The following is a 25,562-nucleotide window of genomic DNA, read 5'->3' as shown; positions in this document are numbered from 1 at the left end:
TTTGCTCGAACTGCTCTTGAAGACTGCCGATACATTATATCTACAATATAAAAGAGGTATTTTTGTATGAAGGGTGAAAGAAAAAAGTATAAAAAGAAAACCACCAGACTACACTTAAGAAACTTTTATCAGCCATATTGATTGGCAAAATTCCCCAGACGAATCTAAAAGAGTAACTGTGTACAGTACACTCAATGATGTAAGAAAAATCGTTAAACATGAGTTAAAAAGTTAATCCTCCCACATTCGATGGTCTAAAAAAAAGTTTTGAAAGCTATAAACATATTTCATTAGCAAATATATGCATTCATTACACTGTATGGTCACTTTTTATGACAATATTATAAATCTAGAGCACGTTGAAGAAAAATTTACTAGTTCATAACTTTAGTAAGGCTATTAACCGCTATAAAATATGACTATCAGAGCCATGTTTATTTTTTTTTTAAAAATAAAGTAAAATGTTAGTTTTAACTTTTAACATTTTGGTATAATTAAGTTAAAAAGATCTTATTGCAAAAGTCAGAGTAAAGGCTGTCGTAAACTCCAGACGGAGATTATAAAACCAGAAGAAAGGCAAGAGGTTAGAAAAACTTACTTATTATTTTTGTAAATTTCTTTAAAATCATTGCCAGTTTATTTTCAACAGATAAGCTCGCGTATAAGTAAGTAGCCACAGTAAACAAAGTAAGTAGCCACAGTAAAACGGATATCAAAAGTAAAACATTTATAACAGTTGAGGGGACAGAATGCACATCTCTCAATGCGGTGATCTGGGTTCAAATTCCAGCGATGGCTCATCGATTCGAATTCTACTCCCTGCTAGCACTGACCGATCACAGTGCTAATGTAAAAATATCTTCAATGATAGTCGGATCATGGGTTAGAATTCAATTAATGCCAACTAAGGTTTTCGTGATTTTCCTTTCAATGCGGATTTACTTCCATCAAAAAAGACCTTCACGAAAGCCAGTTTGAAATTTCATTGTCTTCTGTGTTTGATTTAAAATTCAAGTCTTACGCCCGAATTCACGATGGAAACTAACCCCGAGTCACAGTTCAAAACTAATTTTACGAGAGCAACAGCTTAGATTCCAAAATTTCAATTCATCTAACTGCGTGTCACTTGGACACAGAGTTAACTATAGTTTGTCTAAAGTAAAAACTCCCCAAGCCATTCGTCTGGACCAGTGGCGGTGACTATGGTAACGAGGTAAAACTATTCTAAGTAAGGGTGGGGAGTCAGTGTTTAGGACAGGTTTTAGCTCGGGTCGGCGAGTAAGGGAATTTTTTTTCTTGTTTCTATAGCAGCAGACGGCCTCAGAGTTTGTGACGGGGGGAGTTCTTACCGTAGACAAACAATAACTTTTACCTGGAGATGTCTCCATTGAGAGCAGTATGCGAATTTTTACTAATTGCGAATTTATTATGTTTAATGGAGTCAATTCATCAACAGATATAATTATAATTAGTTAGAATCAAATAAATGCTTATTAATAAACTCAAAATATAACTTTTCCCGAGTTAGTATCTTTTTTATTTCCCAAATTATTAGAAGTTGTTGCTGCACCTAAATAATTTCTCTCTCGGAAAAAAAAATTTCTTGGATAATACAGAGTGTGGTCACAAATAACACATAGGAAAATATTTTATTTTTTCAAATGAATTGGCTTATTGTAATTTTAAGAAATAAGATTCTGCGTAATTTTTTAAAGAAAAAAAAATAGAAAAGCAATCATTGCTTCAAATAAAAATAAAATTTAAAAACGAAGAATATAATTTATTAAATGATTAATACATGCTAATTAGTAAGATTTTGCCCCATAAATAAAAAAGAATTTATAGAGATGAACAGGCTAAATAATGTGCAATACTTAGATATGAAGGCAACGAATGCCATTTTAAATTTTTCTTATTCGTAAAATAGAACTAGGCATAATGTAAAAATAAAAAACATATATACATTATATATGTTTAATTAATAATAATTTAAATAATAAATTAGTAATTTAAAATAGTATATTTTAAATTAGTCTGAAATAAATATGTAATCAATATAAATTTTGATCTGAAATAACATTCAATCTGTACAATATTCTGCATCAAATAACTAACGAGCAAATCTAGAAATTTAGAATTTTATAATCATAAAATAAGCCGTTGAACATTTGTTGTTGTTGTTAATTTACGTCGCACTAGAGCTGCACAATGGGCTATTGGCGACGGTCTGGGAAAGGTCTTCGGATCTTCTACGGTCTTCGGATCATCCGACGGTCTTCGGACGGTCTTCGCCGGACGGTCTTCGGATCATCCCGGAGGATGATCCGAAGACATGCCATCACAATTTTGATCCCCTGCGGAGGGGATGCCCCCCCCCTTGCTTCGATAGCCCAACGACCTGCGCGCGAAGTCGAGCACTTTACGGTAGCACAGTTTAACGAGGACCAATACCGCACACCCTCGGTCCCTACGCAGACTGATCCAAGTGGTCACCCACCCGTACTCTGACCGTAGCCAGTGATGCTTGACTTCGGTGATCTGCTGGGAACCGTGTCTTAACGATCAGTCCACTGCGGGACGTTGAACATTTGGAAAATATAGAATTATTTAGGAAAAATTAATTGCTTAAAACTATATGAAGTTAAACTGCCCTTCTTTAGCTGGCATCTTTTTTTAATATCTGGCCTGGCTACTTAAGGAAATTTGATGCATATACAACTGATATATTCCCTTTACAGCTATTAAAATGTATGAATTTTTTTCAATTTTAAAATTTCTGAAATATTTTTTAGATTATGTCATTTGCCTTTAAAAAAATTATATTATCATCTTCATCATATTCCTGACCATGAATCTATCATCGGCAGATAGCAGCACACTAAAAGGAGTTTATAACTTCTGGATAATACGAATGTGTTGATTCACACTAACCTGAACTGTTAAGTTTTAATAGTAAATTATCTATAATATGTTATAAGGGGGGAAATATTAAAAATGCGAAGAAGAATGAGAAGGGTGTTAACACGATTCTCTTGATCATTGCGTAAAATAAAAGTATTAAATAATAGTGTGGAATTAAAGTATTTCTCATTGAACATCAGTAATATTTCTATGTTTGCGTGGGGGCTTTGTGAGTTCAATTGAAAGATTAATTTTACGTTTTATTTTCAACAATACATAATAAAACTTAGAATCCTTTTGTTTATCAATACAAGTCAGTTTGAAAAAACGAATCTTAACATAATTTTTTCTTCTCCAAGTAAAAAAAAAAAAAAAAAAAAAGTGCGTGGAGTCCATCCGCGCGGAAGAAGAAGAAGTGAAACTTCGTAGTGTGGAAATGAAAATAGGAAGGGGTAGAAATTGATTTTTAGTGAAATCATATTGCTTCTTTAACACAAACTTTATTAACAATGCTTACAATTCACAATTGATCGCATCTTTTAATTATCATTTTTGAGTGGAGAAATATCCAAATCTATAACATTTACAATGTGATTATGATAACTAAAGTAAGATACGAAATGTTTGAGTTCTATTTTTTCAATATTTCTTGCAAAAACTGCATCAATGGTAGTTACCCCTTTGGTTGTTGGATCATTCCTACCATTTATCATTTCCAATCCAAATTTGTCTTTAAGGAAGGTTAATAATGTTTCAGCTTCAGGTAACGAGAAATTCACATTAAAATCTCCTGCAAGGATCACAGGCCGCTCACAATAATCAATTTCTTCACCAGTAACGTCTGCCAGAGCTAGTGAACCTGCAGTGGATAGTGGCAAAAAAGATTTTGCAATAAATAATTTATAATCCCTCATGGCTGCATTTGGTGAAATATAAATGGCAATTAGAAAAGAGAAAACCTAACAATCAATTGATATTCACAAGAGACGTACCTTGACATAACCTTAAATCCGTCGCATTGTCCGCGGGATTGTTTTCACTCATTTTTTACAATTGTTATCCACTAAGTTTGAAAATAAAAAATACTACCCTATTAAATTATATGTGTATCAAATCAAACTAAAATAATATTTATAGAAAAACAATACTTTTATGACTTTTATTATTTTTGAGGACCAAAACAATATGGAAATGAATGAGGGAAAACTGGATCCTACCACGTGATTTCCCGGCCAATAAAAATGTAGCGTTAAACGTTTAACGCAACCTTGTTGGAAGTCGCATAAGAAGTATCACTTCAATAAAACCTAGAATCCTTTTGCTTATCAATACAAGTCAGTTTGAAAAAAACGAATCTTAACATAATTTTCCCTTCTCCAAGCAAAAAAAAAAGAAAAAAGAAGACTCAAATTTAATCACTCAAAGCAATCATTTTTTCCATACAAAAATTGTTTTAAAAATAGTAACGGAAATTGAAAACACAGTTAATAAGGCTATAAATCCATCACCGGAGTGAAAGTTTAACAGCGGGTCCAATAACACGCAGTTAAGAAACAAACGGTCAAAAAATAATGAAGAAATCACTTTTCGACTCGTGGTCATCATTTCCAAACCGGGATATCGAATGGGTGTTTCGTGTTGAGTCAAGTGTCAGCGGTGAATATGAATCAGGAGTTGAACATTAATGATATTTAAAACCCCGCCGGTTTTAAAATAAAATATAAACACTTGCAGAGCTAACCAGAGGTGTAAGGATGCTCGGGGCAAATTGCAGATTAGATACCACTGAAAAGAATGAAATCCACTGCAGAGGGCAAAATTAATAGATAAATCAGTAAAACAAAAAAAAATAAAAAGCTCGAAATAAAATGAAAATCTAAATATTTTTAAATCCCTTTTATACACACATTCAAGCAGAAATTATTACGTAATAATAAAAATGTATGGTTTTAGCAAACAAAGAAAAGATTATAAAGTTTTCCTAAATTTAAACAATGGTTAAGTTTTAATGGCAAATCTTCATTCTTAAATTTATTTAAAGATCAGGTTTTAATCTTCATAAAACATTTTATTTGAGCTAAGTGTCATTTTGATGTTAAAATTTTTAATTTCAAATTAAAAACAACATTTTTTAAGAATTTAGTGTCCTTATGATTATCGACTGGATGCTCGTGAACCTTTGCCCTCTTGATACTTACAATATAATGTGTTAAAGAATGTAAATTCGTTTTAAACTTTTGGAAATGACGGAAACTTTTGGAAACTTTCGATATTTATTCCATAACACATAAAAATGATCATTATATCGGCAAACTCAGCAGAAACCTACCATTTGGGTCATTCTCATCGAGGAAAAAAAATCAAAAACTTAATAAATGAATATTTTTTAAAACGAAAGTACCTAAGACTCCGCTCCACACACCTCCGAATGAGGCCATCTTCTCTTTAGCGCTCTCCTGTACAACATCACCTAGCGGCGTACGTTGACGTTTCCGGGCAAGGGTTCCTTTGCAATTCTTATTCCCTATAATGTGCCCTACCTCTCCCAGAAATTTATCGTAACATTAATGGGAGAGCCGCGATGGCTCAGGGGATAGAGCTTATGCTTTCCAATGAGGTGAACCGGGCTCGATCCCGGCGATGGCTGGTCGATACGAATTTAGCATCCGGCTTGCATCAACCACAGTGCTGACGTGAAATATCTTCAGTGGTAGACGGATCATGGGTTAGAGTCCCCTTGCCGTCAGGCTAACCGTGGGAGGTTCTCGGGGTCTTCCTCTCCATGTAAAGTAAATGCGGGTTTTTTCCATCAAAAAAGTCCTCTGCGAAGGCAAATTTCTCCCAATAATTGATCGAGGAGTTTTCTTGTCTTCTGAATAGGGTATTCAAACTTACAAGGCTACGGAGTTGAACATTAGTAGTCGTAAACCCAAAAATTGGGTCGGCTGTTCAACGACGGCTATAAATTTTTTTTTAAATAATAAAAAACATTAACGGGACACCTTGCATAATCATTAAGCAACCATAAGTCCCCCTTCAAATTGTAGCTCATGTTTTCAATATGAATACTAGATCGGATTTGTATTTATACTATCAAGTAAAAACTCATGCTTATATAACCTGACTATAAATGTAAGGGTTTTAGAAATTTATGGCTACGTGTGAAATAAAAATTACGTTTAAATGATTTCTAGTAAGCAACAAACATCAGCATATCAAGGGCATCGAGCTTTTTATTCGGAATGATCTGAGAAAAGCCTAAATTGAAATCGTGACTAATATTTTATATACCAAACCAATGACAAAATATCTTTTATAATTAATACAATACAATATGGTAACAAATAAAAAGTAATATCCGAACAGTATACATCACTTTCAAAGCACGCACGCCGATGTTTTATTTCACTTTTATTACGATTCATTTTATAGCACTTTGAGACCTGATACGTGAGGCTTTTAATTTTGAAACGAAAGCAAATAGCAATACAAGTGAGTGGTTGCCATTTATTTGATCAAACAATAACGCAACATCAAACCTGACAATGACTCCAGCCGTAGTTTGGATTTATTGTTCTAACATGGCGTAGTTAATATTAGAGGGACATTAAAGCCTATTTTTAGTACAGAGCAAGCATATTGCCTCAGCTTTTGTTGGTTATTAAAGATATTAAAGTGCAATAAAAACAGATATGGCGCTGCGCATTAAATATCCTTTTTGAAACCTTTTAAAGGAAATATCTTCTCAACACAGTGGGAGATTTTAATAATAATAAAAAGACTTGTTGTTCAATATCAGCCCTATATATTATATATCACTTAATTAAGAGAATTTTCACTGAGTCGATAACAGTACGTTATTCAGTTTCAAAATATTCAGTTATTCGCTCTTGTCTGGACATTAGTTATTTTGAAATTTAACACTGTTTGGAAGTTAACTATGATAATTTAAAAAAAAAATATACCACTTTATTAATTACTTTATTACTGCTAATTAAATTCACATACCCACCAAATAGCATGGCTGTTGAAAAATATTTTTCTTAGTAGTAGCTATATTTTGTGTTTTCATGAATAAATATTAGCTATTAAAGCTTCAAAAAAATTATTTTACCTATTATGTTAAACATACGGAATAAGATATATTAATCAGGCAATTATTTTTTTTAAAAAAGTTTTTAGAAGTAAATTAATTTTTAGGAAATCCTTCTTACTTCAATTTTTAAACTTTTCAAATTTTTTTCCAAAACCTATAAAAGCTAGCAGCTTTGAGATCAGCTTTAATTTTCAGGTAATTTTTCCCACTTTGATAACTACATTCGTGCAAAATTTTTCCTAACGACTCTACAAGTTACCATTTTAGAGATCAGCTTATAAAAAACTTCTTGAAAAAGCCAAAGATCCCAGGAATGTTATATAACCGTCGTTGAACAACCGACCCAATTTTGAGTTTACAACTACCACTGTACAACTCCATAGCCTAGAAATTTGGAATTCAATCCAGAAGACAAGGAAACTCCTGGATCAAGTATTGGGAGAAATTTGCCTTAATCTAGGATTTTTTGATGGATCGAACCCGAGTTCGAGTTACATAGAGAGGAAAACCACTCACGGTTAGTCTAACGGCAAGGGGATTCTAACCCATGATCCATATACTACTGAGGATATTTTACGTCAGCACTGTGGTCAGTCTGAGCAGGGTGGAAAAATCATATGGATCAGTCATGGCTGAGATTCGAACCTGATCACCTCACTGACAAGGGAAACTAGGGAAGTGTGACTCGCCAATTTTGAAATAAACTGGTGGGACGCATGCCTTATGAGGAATAATTTTAGGGGGCAACATTCGTTTCGGCCGATAGAAGGTCCTGTGAGAGATTAAAAATAATTCAATATATAGAAAAATCGGTATTTTATTACTTCAATTCAGACTATTAGTTATTGTAATTATCTCATACTCCAATTAATTTTGTGGTACTGTGGGGTTTTTTTTCAAAAAATTTTCCAATATAAAAACAAGTGAACAGTTTATTTATATTTATTACTGTTCACTTGTTTTTATATTGGAAAATGTTTAAAAAAAAAATTTAAAAAATTTGATGCCAATTTTTTTTTGAATTAACCTAACAGGTTTTTCTGAAAAACTACAGATATATAAAATTTTCGAAATCAATTTCGACAATAAATATGCATTATATAGTACGTGAAAGTACCACAAAATTAATTGGAGTATGAGGTAATTACAATAACTAATAGTCTGAATTAAAGTAATAAAATACCGATTTTTCTATATATTGAATTATTTTTTATCTCTCACAGGACCTTCTATGGGTCGAAACGAATGTTGCCCCCTAAAATTATTCCTTATAAGGCATACATCCCACTAGTTTATTTCAAAATTGGCGAGTCACACTTCCCTAGTTTCCCTTGTGAGAGGCGAGCGCTCTATCTCATGAGTCACCACGGCTCAATATTAAGTTAATAAAAAAGAACTGAGTGGCCAAGATATTCAAGATAACAGAACACATTGATCAAACTCCGGTCACTAAATCAAGAGGTCAAAACTTATGTATTAGTATTTTTTTAAGAATAAGAAGTAAAAAAGCCGAAAATAAATAATTCTCAATTAAATTTTACCGAAATGATATCAGAACACTAAACGTTTCAATAAAAAAGCTGCTATCGGCGAAAGAGAAACACAATCACGTTTCATTCAGCGCTAGAAATTGGGCGCCAATGAAAAATAATCTAAACCTCGAACCTTACCAATCACCAAACCCTCAACTAAGCAAAACAGTAGCAAGCAAACATCTTATCGACAATCAATCTTTAAGTGCTCAAAATATCCGATTTCTGAATTAAAAAAATCATTGTAAATATCCGTAAATCTTAAAAAAAGTAACCTAAATGGAAAACTGGATATCAGAACGATAAGACAAGAGTTATCGGGTCTTCTCCGAAAAAGAACATCGGAACAAACAGACAGATATAAGAAAGCAAGATCTTTTCATTGGAGATGACCAGCGGGGGAAAAAAGTTACACATCTTAGGTGCTGAGAGGTTTTTTCAATGTCAGTCCAATTTCCGGCTTGGGCAGATAACTGTCCTCAGTTGACAAGATAGGTTTAAGATTAATTCTCGGAACTGAAAGTTTGTTATTATTTATTCATTAGATGTGTTTATACTTAAGAAACACTTCGTGTAAGGGAACAAAGATGAAAACAAAATATAAACTAAAACGTGCAGACTTTGAAGCAATATGATTTGATTGCACAGACGTAACGACACGAACGTGACAACAGATTCATCCAAATCCGACATGAATTATCAGGGAATATACTTACAGCTAAGAATAGACTCGAAAGACATATAACTGTTGAAATACTACACAAGAAAAAAACATATAACAGACAAGAGATGAATTTAGAAAGACTTTAGCTGACAAGAGCCTGATCTAGAAAGACATTTGGGTGTCAAGAGTCTCATCTAAAAAGACATTTAGCTGAACCGAACATTCAGGCAATAAGGCATTTAAAAAACAATAAAATTATCCTGAAGGACATATAGCAAACAAGAAATTTATGCAGAAAGAAAAAGAAGATGAACGACATAGTAACTGAAACCAGCACGTAGGTGATAAGATTTTCAGCGCACCATAACTGAAAGAACATTTAGCCAAAAAGAAATTAAATTAGAAAAACATTTAGGGTACAACAAAAGACATTTAGTAAACCCAAATATTTATGCATTAAGACATTTAAAAAAAAATAACTTATCCGCAAAGATATTAAAATATGATATTTATGAAGATGAACATTTAGCTCACACGAATACGCAGACGGTAAGACATTTAGTTTACAATGAACTTATATTTAAGGATATTTAGCTAACAAGATCAAAATTTAGAACATTTAGCATATGCAAGCACTCAGGCAATAAGACATTTAGTAAATAATTAACTTATCTAGAATGATATTAACTGACATGAGCATTTAGGTTATAAGACATTTAGTAAACATTAAACTTATCCAGAAGTATATTAGCTAACAAGAGCACTCAAGCCATAAGAAATTTAATAAACAATGAACTTATCCACCTGGATAGCCTAGTTGATAGGACGTTGGGCCCATGCCCAAGAGATCGTGAGTTTGAACCCCGCTGGAAGAAGACCCCCTGTTTAGTAAATGGTGACCGGTACACAAAGCCCTCCATGTTCCCATAACAAATCATACATCTGGTGGTCCTAAACTGGAGATCAATCGTTCTCTGGATTAGATCAAAATTACAATCTGTGAATGAATGGATGTATGAATGGGCCCGCCCTATAAACAGGCAGTGACATGTGAAGTCGTATTCCTGGTCATAGATGGCGCCACCGAAAAACAAGAAGCTTCCCCTCAGCCTTAAGTTCTCTTGGTGATTGCTGGCATTGGCAAGTGGTATTAGAATAAGTACATAAACTTATCCAAAAGGATTTTAGCTGACAGGAACACTCAGCCAATAAGACATTCAAACAATAAACTTACCCCAGAGTGATATTCAGATAACACTAGTAGTCGTGCAATAAGACATTTAATGAACAATAAACTTATTCAGAAGAGCATTTAGCTAACTATTAATTTGACATTAAGCAAAGACATTACAAGACATTAAGCTGATACAAGTCCTTTTGGGAAATCAATCATATTTGTCTTGAAAAGCATTTAGCGAATGGAACGGGATAAAAACAACATCTAGAAAACATTTAGAAGGTGAAAAAGAAAGAAGAATTAAAACACATTGACACGAACGCTCACATAATAGCACACTTAGCTAACAGCAAACTATATTTATTAGAAGAAAAAAAATTGATTCAGAAGGCAAGAGTCTCAACTAGAAAGAAATCTTGAAAAAGGGCACCGATTTTTGAGCACTTGACTGTTATTTCCAATTTGCATATTTTTAAAGCTAATGATTTATTTAAATCAATTAATAGAAAGACATTTTGCAGACACTAGCAATCAGGCGATGGAACAATTAATTAACAAAATAATAAATCCTGTAACGTTGTTAGAATCACGTCACTTCAGTCTAAAATTATAAACACTCCCTCAAGTTTTTTAAAATTAATGTTCGTCTATGTCCGTATTTTGCCGCAAAATATAATTATTTAGGCGACATTATAGATGCACTCAGGCTTTAACAATTTAAAGGCCTTTGTCTTTACTAATGATAAAAAGAAAAGTAATCTGGGCAATAATAAAAATATTCAATTGTGAAGCTTTTTTTTTAACCCAGTAACAAAATTTAACTAAGCAAGAATAAAATAAAATAGCATATATTAAAGGCAGTGTTTGATGGGCAACAAATTTTGGGAAAAGAATATATGGAATTCAAAGAATATGTGGTTATTATGTAGAAATTCTTCTTGACGAAAGTAAAAATTCAAAAGAAAATTGTTACGAACGAAATCTTTCCCTTCTAACAAAATATATAATATAACGAAATCTTTTCCTACTGAAAAAGAAGAATTTAGTTAATTATAGTTCACATAAGCCAGGATTCAAATATTTCCAGAAAAGAACATTTCACATAGCAACCATATATTTACCATAGAAATGAGTTAAATGAATTAAAAATATTTTTAAGAGTGGTAATATTTAACTGATTTCTAAACGTTTTCATCAGGTCACGATTGTCATTACATTAAAATTAAAGTATACTTAATATTAATTATTTTTGTTTTGTATTTAATTTGACATATAATAATAGAAAAATAGTGAGTAATAGAAAATTCAATTATTGAATAAAAGAAAAAAATTAATGTTACATCAAAATAATCTCATCCCTTTTCTTATTTCTTTTCTCACAATTTAATTCACCATTATCACAACAAGAAATAAATAGTTAAAATAATTAAAAAAAATGCTTTATACTTAAATGTACGATTAAATTTTAAGAAATTGAACTAATCTATTTAGAATTCAAGGGTTCTGAAAACAAATCCCGTTCGTAATGAGTTCATTTCCTAGGATGAAAGTGATCTCTGGTACTAAAGTAATGACGTAAACAATTTCAAGTGAAACTACGCATTCAACTGAAATCGAAGAAGCCCTTGTTTAAAAAACAACGCACACAAATGGAGGTGGTTTCAAATGGCGCAATTTTTATGAAGCACGCAGTAAAAAGGGGGAAATAGACATTGTTCCCTTTTTCGCTAGACACTGGAAATTCCGGGTTGAGTCATTAAGGGATGATTCATTCACAAATCCCCGATTTAAAAATATTTTCACATAATAATGCGTTTGCATGCAAGAAATAGTTATAATTTAATTGGAATATATCAGTGGCTTTTATATCTAACAGAGTTACATCAAAATTTATTTTATGTCGATATAAGACAGAACAGAGAAGTAAAAAATAATTATCAATAAAATTAATGTTTGGAAGTCAATTGCAGATGGTCTCGGATTCAGAGGACGCTATACCTCCAGAGATATTTTTCATGGCAAATTTAGTTTTCCTCCATTTGTAATTTAAAATTTACAGTTTAGAAGAAAGGGAGTTCAGGTAAGCCCAGATTAAACTATGAAGTTTCAAATGCTGAAATTTTTTTTTAAAAACTATCAAACTGCAAAGAAATTAGAGCAGAATCAGGGGACGTAATTGTGCCATAGTTTGTTAACATTTTGGTAGTTTGAAAACATTTTTTCAGCACTTGAAACTTCATAGTTTAATCTGGGCTTAACTGAACTTTCTTTTCTCTTAACTTTAAATTACTAATGGAGGAAAAACTGAATCTGCCATGAAAAATATCTTTTGCGCTATTAGCTCATAAGAGGTGTTGAAAAAGGGGGAAATTTGATTCCTAGAAATTATGATAATTTTAACTCGGATGAAAATCCAGTCATCATATTGGATGTGCGGCTCTTAATGTCAAACCCTGTACTCGTACAATTTTGAACCAGATTCAGAAGACAACAGTATTTTGAATCTTACAACGGAAAAAAAAACTCGCCGTATTATGGTAATTTTTTTTCTGACCAGTATTTGTACTGTATAGAAATGAAAAGTTCTCGACGGAAATAGGGTTCTAACCCAAGGATTTTTAAACTGAGTGTCGTGGAGAGTAGCTGTATCAAGCATTTGTCCGACAGCGATTACGTTGTTAACCATTTTTCGTCTACAGCTGGGGATATTTTGTAGTAGTATACAAATCAAGTAGGATTGATAGAAAGGAAAGTCAGTGATGTATTAAAAGAGAAATTTGAAGTTTAGTTCTCAGAATTGGACGCCTAAATCACGCGCTTTAACCCAGTTAGTTGGATATGCTTTTTTTTCTCTTTTAGGTTTCTTTTTTTTTCAACTTTAGGGGTTTTATGCCAAAAAAACACACGGTAATAGTGAATGTAATTGAGAGCCATATAAACGAAATCCTGACAAATTTATGCAAAATGGGTTTTAAAACTTTCGACAAAAAAAAGCAAATATGACAGCAAAGCTCTCACTGCCGAATATGCCGTTTTATACGAAACCCTATACTGAATATTTTATAAATCTATAAAAAAAATTTGCATTTTCAATCAAAATTGCTCCTTTGTTTCGAACACGATTTTAATTAAAAACGATTCTTAGTTGAATTGTATATTAATTAAACAAAGTAATAAAATAATATTAGTCAAAAACATCTTTGATTTTAAAGACTACATAAGATGTGCACTATTTATAAAGTATAAAAATATCATGTATAAAAACTGTTAACAATACAAATTTTGTTACAATTATTTTAAACTTTAATACTCACCCAAAAAATAACCACTTAACTCTAACAAAAAGCTTAGTTGTTACTCGTTTAAACTAAATTAACCAACAACTCCAGACTAACAAGTTCAGCTATTCCAAAACAAAATATTCACGGCGCCACCAACTAAAGTTACGCCAGATGTTTAAATACAATAGATATGAACCAACAAGATTTATTACAGTTCCATCTGCATAGAGAAAATCGTAAAATGTTTACATAAAAAAATAAACGCAAAATAATCTGTAGCAGTGAAAATATGGCTTACGTAAACATATAATTAAAATTAGAACTTGGTCAGTAGTACGTTACAAAAACCGAGAGTTACCATTTTTCATGCAGACATATAGACAAAGGATACCAATGAAATACAAAGAATAATTTACCTGATGTCATAAATGCTAAGATTGAAAGAAGGAAGTTTTTTTTTCTATCCCTCATTAAATAACCCCAACATTCATTAAATGATGCCAATTAAAGAAATGAATCTTTTTCGAAGACGTGCAGTTAACTACGCACGTTTTCTTAAGGCGTTTTTAAATATTCAAGCACGCGGTTAGAAGTCGTGTGTTTATCTTGTAAACGTTTTTCTTTTTAAGCGTCTAGTTTATTTACGTCTGATATAAATATACATGAGATTTATCTTAAGTCATTTTTCCCCCTCTTCTGAAGCGATGCAACTTAACCATTAAAAAGAATTTAAAAGAAAAAAAGAGAAGTATGATGAGATATTGTTTTTCATACGTAAAGAGTTTATAATTTCGCTTTGCTGATTTCTATTATACGCATAAGATAGCTGGAAATAAAACTATAATTAATTATAATTTTAATATTTACAATTATTACATTTAAATTCAATTTATAATTATTTATCACGTTTTAATAATTACGTTAACTTTTTTTACCATTTATTTATTAATCCATCTCATTTTATCATATTATTTGCATGATAAAAGGTCAAAAATATTACATTTTTCAAGAGCACCAGTTCAATGGTTATTTTACATGCTTTCTAAAATTTTGCACTAATAAATCAATGACATAAAATTATGAACATGAGGCATTTTACCTCTGATATTCAGATTTCTTAAATATAAATACTAACTTATATGTACCAGGATTTCAACATATCTTAAATAATAATTTTAACATTAAATCTCGAAAATATGCTGAAAGAATACACCAGAGCATGCAAGTTAAATTGAATAAATAACATAATTTATATCTTTACTAATGCAGAACGACTTAATACTTTTTTCCTGTTACTTAGATGAAACTATACGGTGCCATAACTAACATGGTTTTATGACGTACCGTTTTTGTAAGAAAAAAAACGCCAAGCTTCTAGTGAATTCCTATATAACTCCTTTTTAATGCATATAGAACTGTAGAAAAAGCTTTAGTCGTCGAAATAGTCACCTAATTAGCGTTGGCCTCATTACCAATGAGAGCGCCTTTCTCTTGCCAGTGAGTTGTTATTGCGTGCATTAAAAAATGTAAAATCATGAAGCTAAAATGTCGATTTTTAAGAAACAAAAAAATAATTACGGATTCGTTATTTTCAGCCAAAATATACATGCAAAAATTTCATTTTCCTCTAAAGGGCACTGTGCAGTGTAATATCAGGAATACGCTGTTTACTTGAAAAAATTTATTTGATTTTAGTTTTATTTTATTTAAATGGTAAACTGCAAATTTTACAGATTTTGTTTACCAGCCAACAAAAACCCATCTCGTAATACAAAAATATATTGATACAGATATATTAAAAAATTATTTGATTTGATTTAAATGGTAAAATGCAAACTTTATGGATTTTGTTTACCTTTCATCAAAAACTAAATACCCCTCATAACACAAAACAATGTTGATACAGGTATATTAAAAAATTACTTGATTTGACTTAAATAGTAAAGTGCAAATTTTAAAGTGTCTGTTTACCTTCCATCAAAAACTAAATGCCCATCTCAAAACACAATATTATAGTGTCTGTTTACCTTCCATCAAAAACTAAATGCCCATCTAGTAACACAATTTTATAGGGTCTGTTTACCTTCCATCAAAAACTAAATGCCCATCTCGTAACACAATTTTATAGTGTCTGTTTACCTTCCATCAAAAACTAAATGCCCATCTCGTAACACAATTTCATAGTTTCTGTTTATCTTCCATCAAAAACTAAATGCCCATCTCGTAACACAATTTTATAGTGTCTGTTTACCTTCCATCAAAAACTAAATGCCCATCTAGTAACACAATTTTATAGGGTCTGTTTACCTTCCATCAAAAACTAAATGCCCATCTCGTAACACAATTTTATAGTGTCTGTTTACCTTCCATCAAAAACTAAGTGATCATCTCGTGACAAGAATATGTTGAAAAATTTAATTGATTTGATTTAAATGGTAAAATGCAAATTTTAAATTTTTTATTTACCCTTCCATCAAAAACTAAATAACCATCTCATCATAACACAAAAATATATGTATACAGATCGATGAAAAAAAATAAACATAAATATGCTACATAAAGCACCTACTATAAATAATCGAGACAGAACTAAACAAGTGAGAAAGAAAATCCAGACCTTTTATTTTCAGGAGGAGGAAAAAAACTGGTTATTCCAATTTATTTATACCATAATGCTTCTGAATGAGTCCAAAGTTCAGAGATTTTTCAACCGTTTTAACGGAATGAATAAAAGATGGGGAAACAAAGCAACGTCGTTCATTAAACCTCCAAGATTAAAAGGAAAAATAAGGAGAAGTCACGCATGTTTTGGAATTAATGTTTCACGCAATAGTTCAAGTTCAAAGTCACAATCAATAATTTATGAAAAATGTAATGTGCGGAAAATCAAGGTCTCATCATCGTTGTCCCATGAGGAAGATTCAGCTTAACGATTTAGACAGAACCTCAACATGTTGCAGTTATAACTAAATACAAATAAATTAAATATTAATGTCGTTCAGAGAGAGACCTTTAACGACTTGCATGCTTTTTTTTGTGTGGAGATTTTCGTCTCGATTGTAGTTTCTCACAATTTTAATGCAAGCTTTTATTTCTTTTAAAATTTGTTACCGGAACTGAAAAAAGAACTGAGAATCAAGTTTTATTTTTAATTTTATTTAAGAAAATGCAAAACAAGAGAGTGGATTGTTAAAGGCAGCTGGATTGGAAAATCGCGTCCCGGTTATCCAGCTAAAGGGGACATCCAATTGCACGACTAAGGACAGTAAAATCTTAAAACCTTTATTATTACTTTAATTGCGGAAATAAAGTTTCTTAATATTATTTGGTTGAGGCGAAATATTTTACGATAAATATGACGTAATCTTTAATTAGATTTTATAACGCAATTTTAGATCATTAAACTTCTTATTTCTAACACTAATTCATGCATACTTCTTATTTAAAAAAATATAGATCAATCTTAAATAGATTATTAATTAATAGTAAATAAATTATACCAATCTTAAATTTATTAATTAATAGTAAATAAATTATATCAATCTTAAATAAATTAAATCTATCTTTTAAGCGAGTCTGCACGAGAAAAGGGGTTAAAAAATCTGTGCTCGATTTAGAAGAGAATTCAAAGAAGTCATGTCAAAGACACTTAAGAAAAGAGAATTATTGGGCAATGTAAATGCATGTACGTAACTTGGAAGCTTTTGTAAGTTCCAACGAAATGGCAGAAATTCCAAATCCATCATCCCTGCAGCGAAAGATTCTAGAACTCAGAATAGAACAAAAGCCCGCACCTGATGCAAAGCAGTGGCAGTAAACAAAGTATCTTACCCGTCGAGTAGAAAAGAAAAATGTTCATAAATCAAAGAAGGTATAACATATTTTTGTTCGCGCACCCAACAGTTGAAAAATATAACTCCATCACAAACTTGAATGAGATACATAGCCATCATTATTTTTTTTCTTTTCTAAAACATAAAAAAATTGTTCTGAACATGCAAAGAAGCTTAGTAGCGAGCAAAATCTACTCGAATACATTTTTTTACGATAGTTCATAACTTTTGAAACAATATCCCTCTTATTACAATGCACTTTAATTCAAATATTTTTATTTAAAAAGATAAGAACACTGTTATGAACTAAAACAATACAGCATGCGTAGGGGGGAAATCAAAAGAATTAATACTAATGAAGAAAAAAAAGTACCAAAGAGTGATGATTAGACTTTCCAATCTATTAATTAACGATATTTAATGTAAGAATTCCATTTTTTGTAACAAAAATCTTTTTGGGCTAAAATATAAATTTCATTGAAAAATTTTCATCAATCTCCGTCCAATTAAGATTCGTGTTACCAATTTCGGAGTTGTCAGCTTTCCAAACTAGCTATCAGATGACGAGCTATCATAAAACGGAAATATTGCACAGTTCGAGTTAACGAAATTCAAATCAGCGTATTTTTAAGGTGTATCTACTTAATTGTATATAGATTAGTAATATAATACAGGTTAATGTAATAATATAAGCGGATATAATATAGGAGTAATATAATACAGGTTAATGTAATAATATAAGCGGATATGTTTTACAGTTAAAGTTTACGAAATTCAAATCATTATATTTTTAAAGTGTATCCAGTACCCTACCAGTGGAACAAGTACTTAATTTCATATAGGTGAATAATATTAATAAAATTACGCTAGAATTTACAATTAAATAAAAAGTAACGTTTATTCAAAGGTAACAAACTGAGAAATATACAACACTTAAATTTTATACCTCCTAATAAAGTGATAAAATTATCTTGATTACTTGGAATCTTTATTTCAGCTTTTAACTAAATAAGAAATAGCTCTTATTGCTTGTTTTGCACCTTTTGTTCGAAAAACTAAAATATTTGTACACATTTCAGATTTGAGTTAATATTTTTTTTCTATTCAAGGAGAGGACAATTAAGTTATAGTTTTTGTGGAGTTGGACAAAAATTAGTTAAATTTTTTTACTCGCCAAATTGAAAGTTTTTTTAGATGCAGCACTGCTATGCAATAAAACTTGAAGAAACGACAAAATCATCAATTTTTACTTATCGTTTTTAAAATTAATTGTTTAAACAGTAGAAAGAAACACTGTAATTTAGCGGCAAACAACTAAGTTTCATAACTCGCATTGTTGTTTTAATAACCAAAATTCTTATTTCCCATTTAAAAACCGTAATCTTGATTACGAAATCATAATTACGATTAAATCGTAATAGTTGACTTGACACAGCTGCAATTTTACGCCAAATAAATTCCAAATTTGATATGTCACTATGGATAATACCAACTTTTGGTCAAGAAGACCTGCTGATAACTCCTGTATTTTATGAAAACAAATCTCACTTTTAAGTGAATTAAGTACAATGCGTAGGTTCTAGCATCAACAGGAAAATTTCACATGCAGACAAGATGAACAAAATTAAAACAAATTATTAGAACAACCTTGGTATAATCCGAAACAACAAGAAGCGACAAAAAGTTAAAAAAATAATAATAATTTGTCTGCAGAACCGGATAAAAACGCACAAAATTGTTAATGTAAGACGCAATTCATCTTTTCATTGGAAAATCATGCAAAACATCACCAACAAATTTACTTCAATATTTCAGTAATGAAGCTTTTTTGCTCAATTTCATTCAATATTAGAGCGTAATAAGCATGAAAATTCCCCTACTAATATTTTCCTTTAAATAAATGAAAAAATAAGTTGTTAAAAGTAATAATAGAATAAATATTAAGATAATGATAAAAATGTAACCTTACATTTATAGGGCAAAATTAGGAAATTTTGTTGCTGGCCAGTTGTAGCAATTTTCACAGTGGCCACTTTTTAAAAAATTAAAAATTTTAAGCTACTATAATAACTGTACATATTAATAATCTTAAGTATTTCTTTTGAAACATCTCTCAAAACATGGCAAACATTACAAGGTACAATGAAATATTTTAAGAAATGAGCGTATTAAAATATTCAGATTAGGCAGTATAAGCAGATTATAAAATATTCAAAAAATTTCTATATTTATTTTTAAAAAAAAATTTAAAAAAATATGGCCCCGGTTGCATTTATTGATGATAAAAGTAGCGTTCGAAAGACGACTAGCCGACCACATTTTAATCGCCATTTGTCATATTTAGTCAAAAGCCGACTACATTTTAATCGCCATTTGTCATATTTAGTCAAACTGTGGCCGGTGAGCCGTGATGGCTCAGGGGATAGAACGTTCGTCAACCAATGAGGTGAACGGGGTTCGAATCTCAGCGATGGTTGGTCGACGCGAATTCCGCATTCGGCTTGCACCGACCACGGTGCGAACATAAAAATATCCTCATTGGTATACGGAGGATGGATTATAGTCCCCTTGCCGACAATTTAAACGTGAGAGAATTTCGCGGTTTTCCACTCCATGTAACGCAAATTCGGGTTAGTTCCATCAAGAAGTCTTTCAATTTCGGGAAAATTTCTCCCAATACTTGATTCAGGAGTTCCTTTGTCTTCTAGATTGGGTTACAAGGCTACGGAGCTAGTGGGCTACAAGGTAACAAAATTACAAGGCTACAGATTTGAACATTAGTAGTCGCAAACCTAAAAATTGGGTCGACTGTTCAACGATGGTTATAAAAAAAAAACTGTGGCCGGTGGCGACCTTCAATTTTGCCCTACACTTACATAATGTAGGGCTGAGAGTATTTCGTGTCGTGTTTTAAACAAATTAATTTAAAACAACCTTGACCTTTTATTAATGTAAATTACAACATTAATTAAATAAAAAATTTTTGTAGTAGAATACAATTACCTTTTATTTTTTTTAATTATCAGCTTCATTCACGAACCACTTACGTACAACTTACAACGTAACTAATGAGTAGCAGGCGTTCGTGTTTATAAGGATTTTTCCCCCCAAACCATACAGATGAGGGAAAAAAGAAATTTAATTACTTTTCTTAATTCGTCGTTAAGTTTTTCAGTAAAAACTAAAGTTTGTTGTACTAAAACTTTTCAGTTATTTTTGCGAAATTCTGCTGTAGTCTTCCTGCTCTACTGAATGTTCCCGCTTATCTCAGATTATTCTAGAGAAAGTATATGCAACGGCTCCTTTAAGATTGAGGTTACTCGAGACCCAGCAATAGTTTTTCATATGGCTGAGCCGCTTTAACGATTCTGTGATTTAAAAAAAAAGTTAAGTCATCCCCGGACAGCTCGTTGTGGGTTGGGGAGGATGGAAGTTAAGTCTCCGCTATTTCGAAGGCATGATTGTGGCAATGTGGTCACCATTGCGCACGGGCCGCCGTCTTTACTTACCGGACAAGTTGGTCTACCCATAGATTGCCAATGCTTAGAAAATCTTCTATTAAAAGTGACACTTTTAAATTTTCAAATGTCAATTATCATTATTTTCGTTCTCACGGATTGACCTCTTAAAGAGGTTTTTTTTATTAAAAATATCCCTCACATAAACTGCTGCACATTGCTGGGACATAAATTCAAGTTAGAAAAGGCCAAAATTATATCCACCTCAGCCTACCTTGATACTCTGGAATATTGTTTTATTTATATGAATGGTTCCCTTGTTAATGACATTTGTTTCTTATCACCTCTCCATAGCTCGTGAAAATGCATTCTACACTTATTTGCCCTTCTCGGCCACTGTGGTTTTTCTTGCTCTTTCTTCAACTTTTTTCGCTCTCGGCTACAGTGGTTTTTCTAGTTATATTTCTCCCCCTTATTTTTCGACTCTTCGATGGAAACTTTACGTTTTATACTTTAAATCACTTCTGTTACTCCTCATTCACGTCTGGTAAGTCTTGAAAATGAGTGCCTGTTTTTGAGCGCTTGAAACATCTCGACTGATATTGCCACTTTGTGTATTTTTGAAGCGAATAAAGTTTTTAATCAAGTAATATTATCCAGATATATCTTTAGGTTAAGCAAAATCACAACCCTGTTCAACAGTCCTAAAAACAGCTAGTAGAATAGCGGTTGTGGAACAAATAAAATAAAAAAGCAGAAAGCAGTAAAAAGTGAATACAAAAGCTACATAACAAGATCATTTATGACATAACAAGCAACGGATATGCATAACATGTACCCAGTAAAAAAAAACACAAAGAAAAGGATAGACAAAATAGATAACAGGCAGTTACATAATAAGTGAAGGTTAGGAGAAGGTTAGAAGGTCAATACAAGAATGAATTAAGTTTCATCTTTCAGTTCCTGAAAAACACCTTTCAGGAAAGACAGAAATAACTGCAAATAAGATTTGATTTAATAATCAGATTTTTGGCAACTATGAGTTCAATTATAAATTAAATTAATAATTTAAGGGTCAATAAATTTTTCAAAGTATGGGGATTCATAACCTCAAAGTATGAAAGAAAATTAAATTTTGTACTCATTTCAATAATTAATTCATATAAACAATCGTTTATCTATATTTAATTTCAGCATAGAAAACAGATAACCGATCCTATATAACCGATTCATATTGTGAATTAATGTTATTTTTCTTAAGAGTTCTTAGTTTTGAATCACAAGTTATTTTATTTTATAAGCGTCTTTCAACAGCCGACCCGGTTTTAAGTTTACGACTATCTATGTTCAACTCCGTTGCCTTGTAATTTTAAATCCAACCAAAAAGTAAGAAGAATTCCTCAAGCCTTCTGACAAAGTTGTTCTTGTAGAGGATTTTTTGACAGAAGTAATCCCCATTTATATTACACAGAGAGGAAAACTACTAAAACCTCCCACGGTTAGCCCACCAGCAATGGGATTCTAACTCCTGATCCGGTGCAAGCCGGTAGCAAAATTCGAATCGATCAGTCAATCCTGGGATTCGAACCTGGGACAGTAGATTGGGAGGCGATCATTCTATTTCCTGAGCCACCGTTGGGCACAATTCAATACACTAGATTAGTCTTGTAATTTTGTACCACAGAGTAAAATAGAAAAATAAATGCAAGAGGGTATTATTGCTTAAACCTACATACTTTATAAATGATATAAATTATATATATATATATATATATATATATATATATATATATATATATATATATATATATATATATATATATATATATATATATATATATATATATATATATATATATATATATATATATATATATATATATATATATATATATAACTTATCACACAATCGAACTAAATAAAAAATAATTTAATCAGAAGAAAAAATTTCCAATCTCACTAGCTTGAAGAGTGCCTACAGTTCTAAATAATAATAAATTAGGAATTAGGTCCTAAATAATCCTCAATAAGTATGCAAGATGATTATACATTCACGTCTTTCAAGTCGTGAAAATGGGCGCATATAAACATGCTGAGTGTTAATTCCAATGTGAATATTTTTGAAGCGAGTGAAGCTTTTTAATCAATGAATATCATACCGCTTTAGTTTCTTGGGATGATTTGCTTGACATGCAAGTTCTGGTTACGTTTTAGAGGCTTAATTCAATGTATATTAATTGATAAAGCAGCAAAATATATTTTGTAACAAAAAAAAACTCACAATAATAAAAAAACACTGATAAAATTAGTGCCAAAAGTTATTCATTATAAAATCCATTTGTATTCTTGGCGAGAAAGAGAGAACTTTTATCACTTCAAATGGTTGGCATTTCACCACAAAAGAAAAAAAAAACAACTTTCTGGATAGCTTTAAATTCATTATTTATTTCATTTTATGTGTTGCTATTGGAAACAGTAATGACCACCTTGGAATTGGGCCATCCATAAAGCGTCCAATATTTACAACATTCAGAAGTGCACGAAAAAAAAGGCATTAAATAAACCTGCATGTCTTTACGGTGATGACTATGGCTATTTGCCATATGCCTCAAGAAAATAAAGCAATTTAACTACTAGATTTATTAGCAATGCAAAAGAACAAATGAGGGAGTGCGTTTAGTTATATGTAAAAGTGAGGTTATCAGTTCTATCAATCCACTAACATCTGCTCAAAAAACAATGAAAAGTCAGTATAAACGAATGATCTAATTTCTAATTTTAAATATTTACACTATCGAAACCATTACTCATCTGTCATCATACAATAAATAATTTACGAAATTAAAGAAAATATACCAAATTTCCTCTCAGTTACGAAGATCCGATGATTGAGTTTTTTGTTACAAGGTAAACATATTAACTTTTTTCAAGTTCATAGTATTTTATTTTAGGGCTATTTACACTCTGTAACAAAAAAATCGACCCACCAAGAAGAGACGACCCATCCGACTGCTTTGAAATTTTGTATGCATGAATGTTTTGAACAGATACGGCTGGAATGATGCCGACTGGGGACGCATAGACTTTAGCGACGAATCCCGCTTCCAACTGTGTCCTGACGATCATCGAAGACGTGTTTGGAGACGCACAGGGCAGAGGGGGGATCCTGCCTTCACTATTGCACGCCACACCGGCCCTCAACAAGGCATTATGGTCTGGGGTGCCATTTTCTTTGACAGCCGGACCCCTTTGGTCGTCATTAGAGGTACACTTACTGCACAGCGGTACGTCGACGACATCCTAAGACCTGTTTTGTTACCGTTCCTTTTGCAGCGCCCTGGGCTGGTTTTTCAGCAGGACAATGCCAGACCACATACGGCACGTGTTTCTATGAACTGTCTGCAAGCTTGTCAAACTCTTCCTCGGCCTGCCAGGTCACCAGATCTCTCTCCCATCGAGCATGTCTGGGATATGATGGGAAGGCGATTGCATCTGGCACGGAATGTTGATGACCTCGTTCTACAATTGGATCAAATTTGGCAAGAAATACTGCAAGAGACCATCCGGGAGCTTTATCGGTCTATGCCACGCCGTGTGGCAGCTTGTATTCAGGCTAGAGGTGGGTCAACACATTATTGTTACTGTAACTCTGCAATAAATTATTCAATTGTTCTGAAATTTTAATCATTTACTATTCTGTACATTGTCTTCCTATCCACCAATTTTCGTTTCAATCGGACAACTCCTTCTTGGTGCGTCGATTTTTTTGTTAGAGAGTGTATAATCAATAATTCTTTATTGCTGTACAAATTTATTTTTTATTAGAAGTTCTTGCACGATTTGCTGTATCAATGATTCATAGACAGCGCCTTTGATATTACTTTAGATAATAAATAAAAGACACGTGATGTAAAATGTCTGTATATTTTGATGGCTATATGATTTAATGTAAAACAACTGTCATCCTCATGTCGAAATTTGAACCGGATAAAAAATTTATTTTTGAGTAAATTCTGCATTCGGAGGAATTTTACAGTAAAAACTGAAGCTCATTTTGTTTAGAATGTATAAATAATAAACAATTATGATTAAATAACAATTATAGTTCTTCTTGTTTTTTAAATACATTTTGGCGTAAGTTAAAATGTCCTCCACGGCTCAAAATTAACACTGGCCCGTGGCCACTAAAATGTAACCAGGGCAAAAATAAGATAATGCCGGGTTTGAATCCTAGGGACAGATGGTCGATTCGAATTCCGCACAGTATTACGTTAGTACTGTGGCTTGTACCGACCACAATACTAACGTAAAATATCCTCAGTGATAGACGGATCATGGGTTAGTCTCATTGCCGTCATGTTAACCGTGCGAGGTATTCATGGTTTTCCTCTATATATAGCGCAAATGGGGGTTAGTTCCATCAAAAAGTCCTTCACGAAGGCAAATTTCTCGCAATACTAGATCCAGGAGTTCCCTTGTCTTCTGGATAGGGTTCTAAATTACAAGGTACGGAGTTAAACATTAGTTGTCGTAAACCCAAAATTGGGTCAACTTTTCAAAGACAGTAATAAAATAAAATACTCAGTGATTCTTCTTACTAATTTGCAGCAAAATAGTATA

The 25,562-nt window shown here is 32.0% G+C and overlaps 1 protein-coding gene across 8 annotated transcripts in view; it reads right to left on the bottom strand.

The window, feature by feature from the left end:
- Window positions 1-25,562, bottom strand: part of RhoBTB (Rho-related BTB domain containing) — a 93,834-nt gene that overhangs the window by 55,964 nt on the left and 12,308 nt on the right. The window contains exon 1 of one of the 8 annotated variants that reach the window (XM_043045210.3): window positions 14,068-14,198. The exons of 6 other annotated variants lie outside the window; for them this stretch is intronic. The gene's annotated coding sequence lies outside the window, so the exon portion shown is untranslated. Of the gene's footprint in view, window positions 1-13,684; window positions 13,964-14,067; window positions 14,199-25,562 lie in introns of those variants that run through there. One more of the 8 variants, XM_043045208.3, reaches the window with a different exon arrangement.

The sequence above is a fragment of the Parasteatoda tepidariorum genome, chromosome 2, assembly GCF_982258835.1.
Source record: "Parasteatoda tepidariorum strain Cologne lab strain chromosome 2, Ptep-v5.0, whole genome shotgun sequence".
Classification (NCBI taxonomy): Eukaryota; Metazoa; Arthropoda; class Arachnida; order Araneae; family Theridiidae; genus Parasteatoda; species Parasteatoda tepidariorum.
The sequence above is the reverse complement of the archived record's forward strand: the minus strand, read 5'-3'. Positions and strand labels throughout refer to the sequence as shown.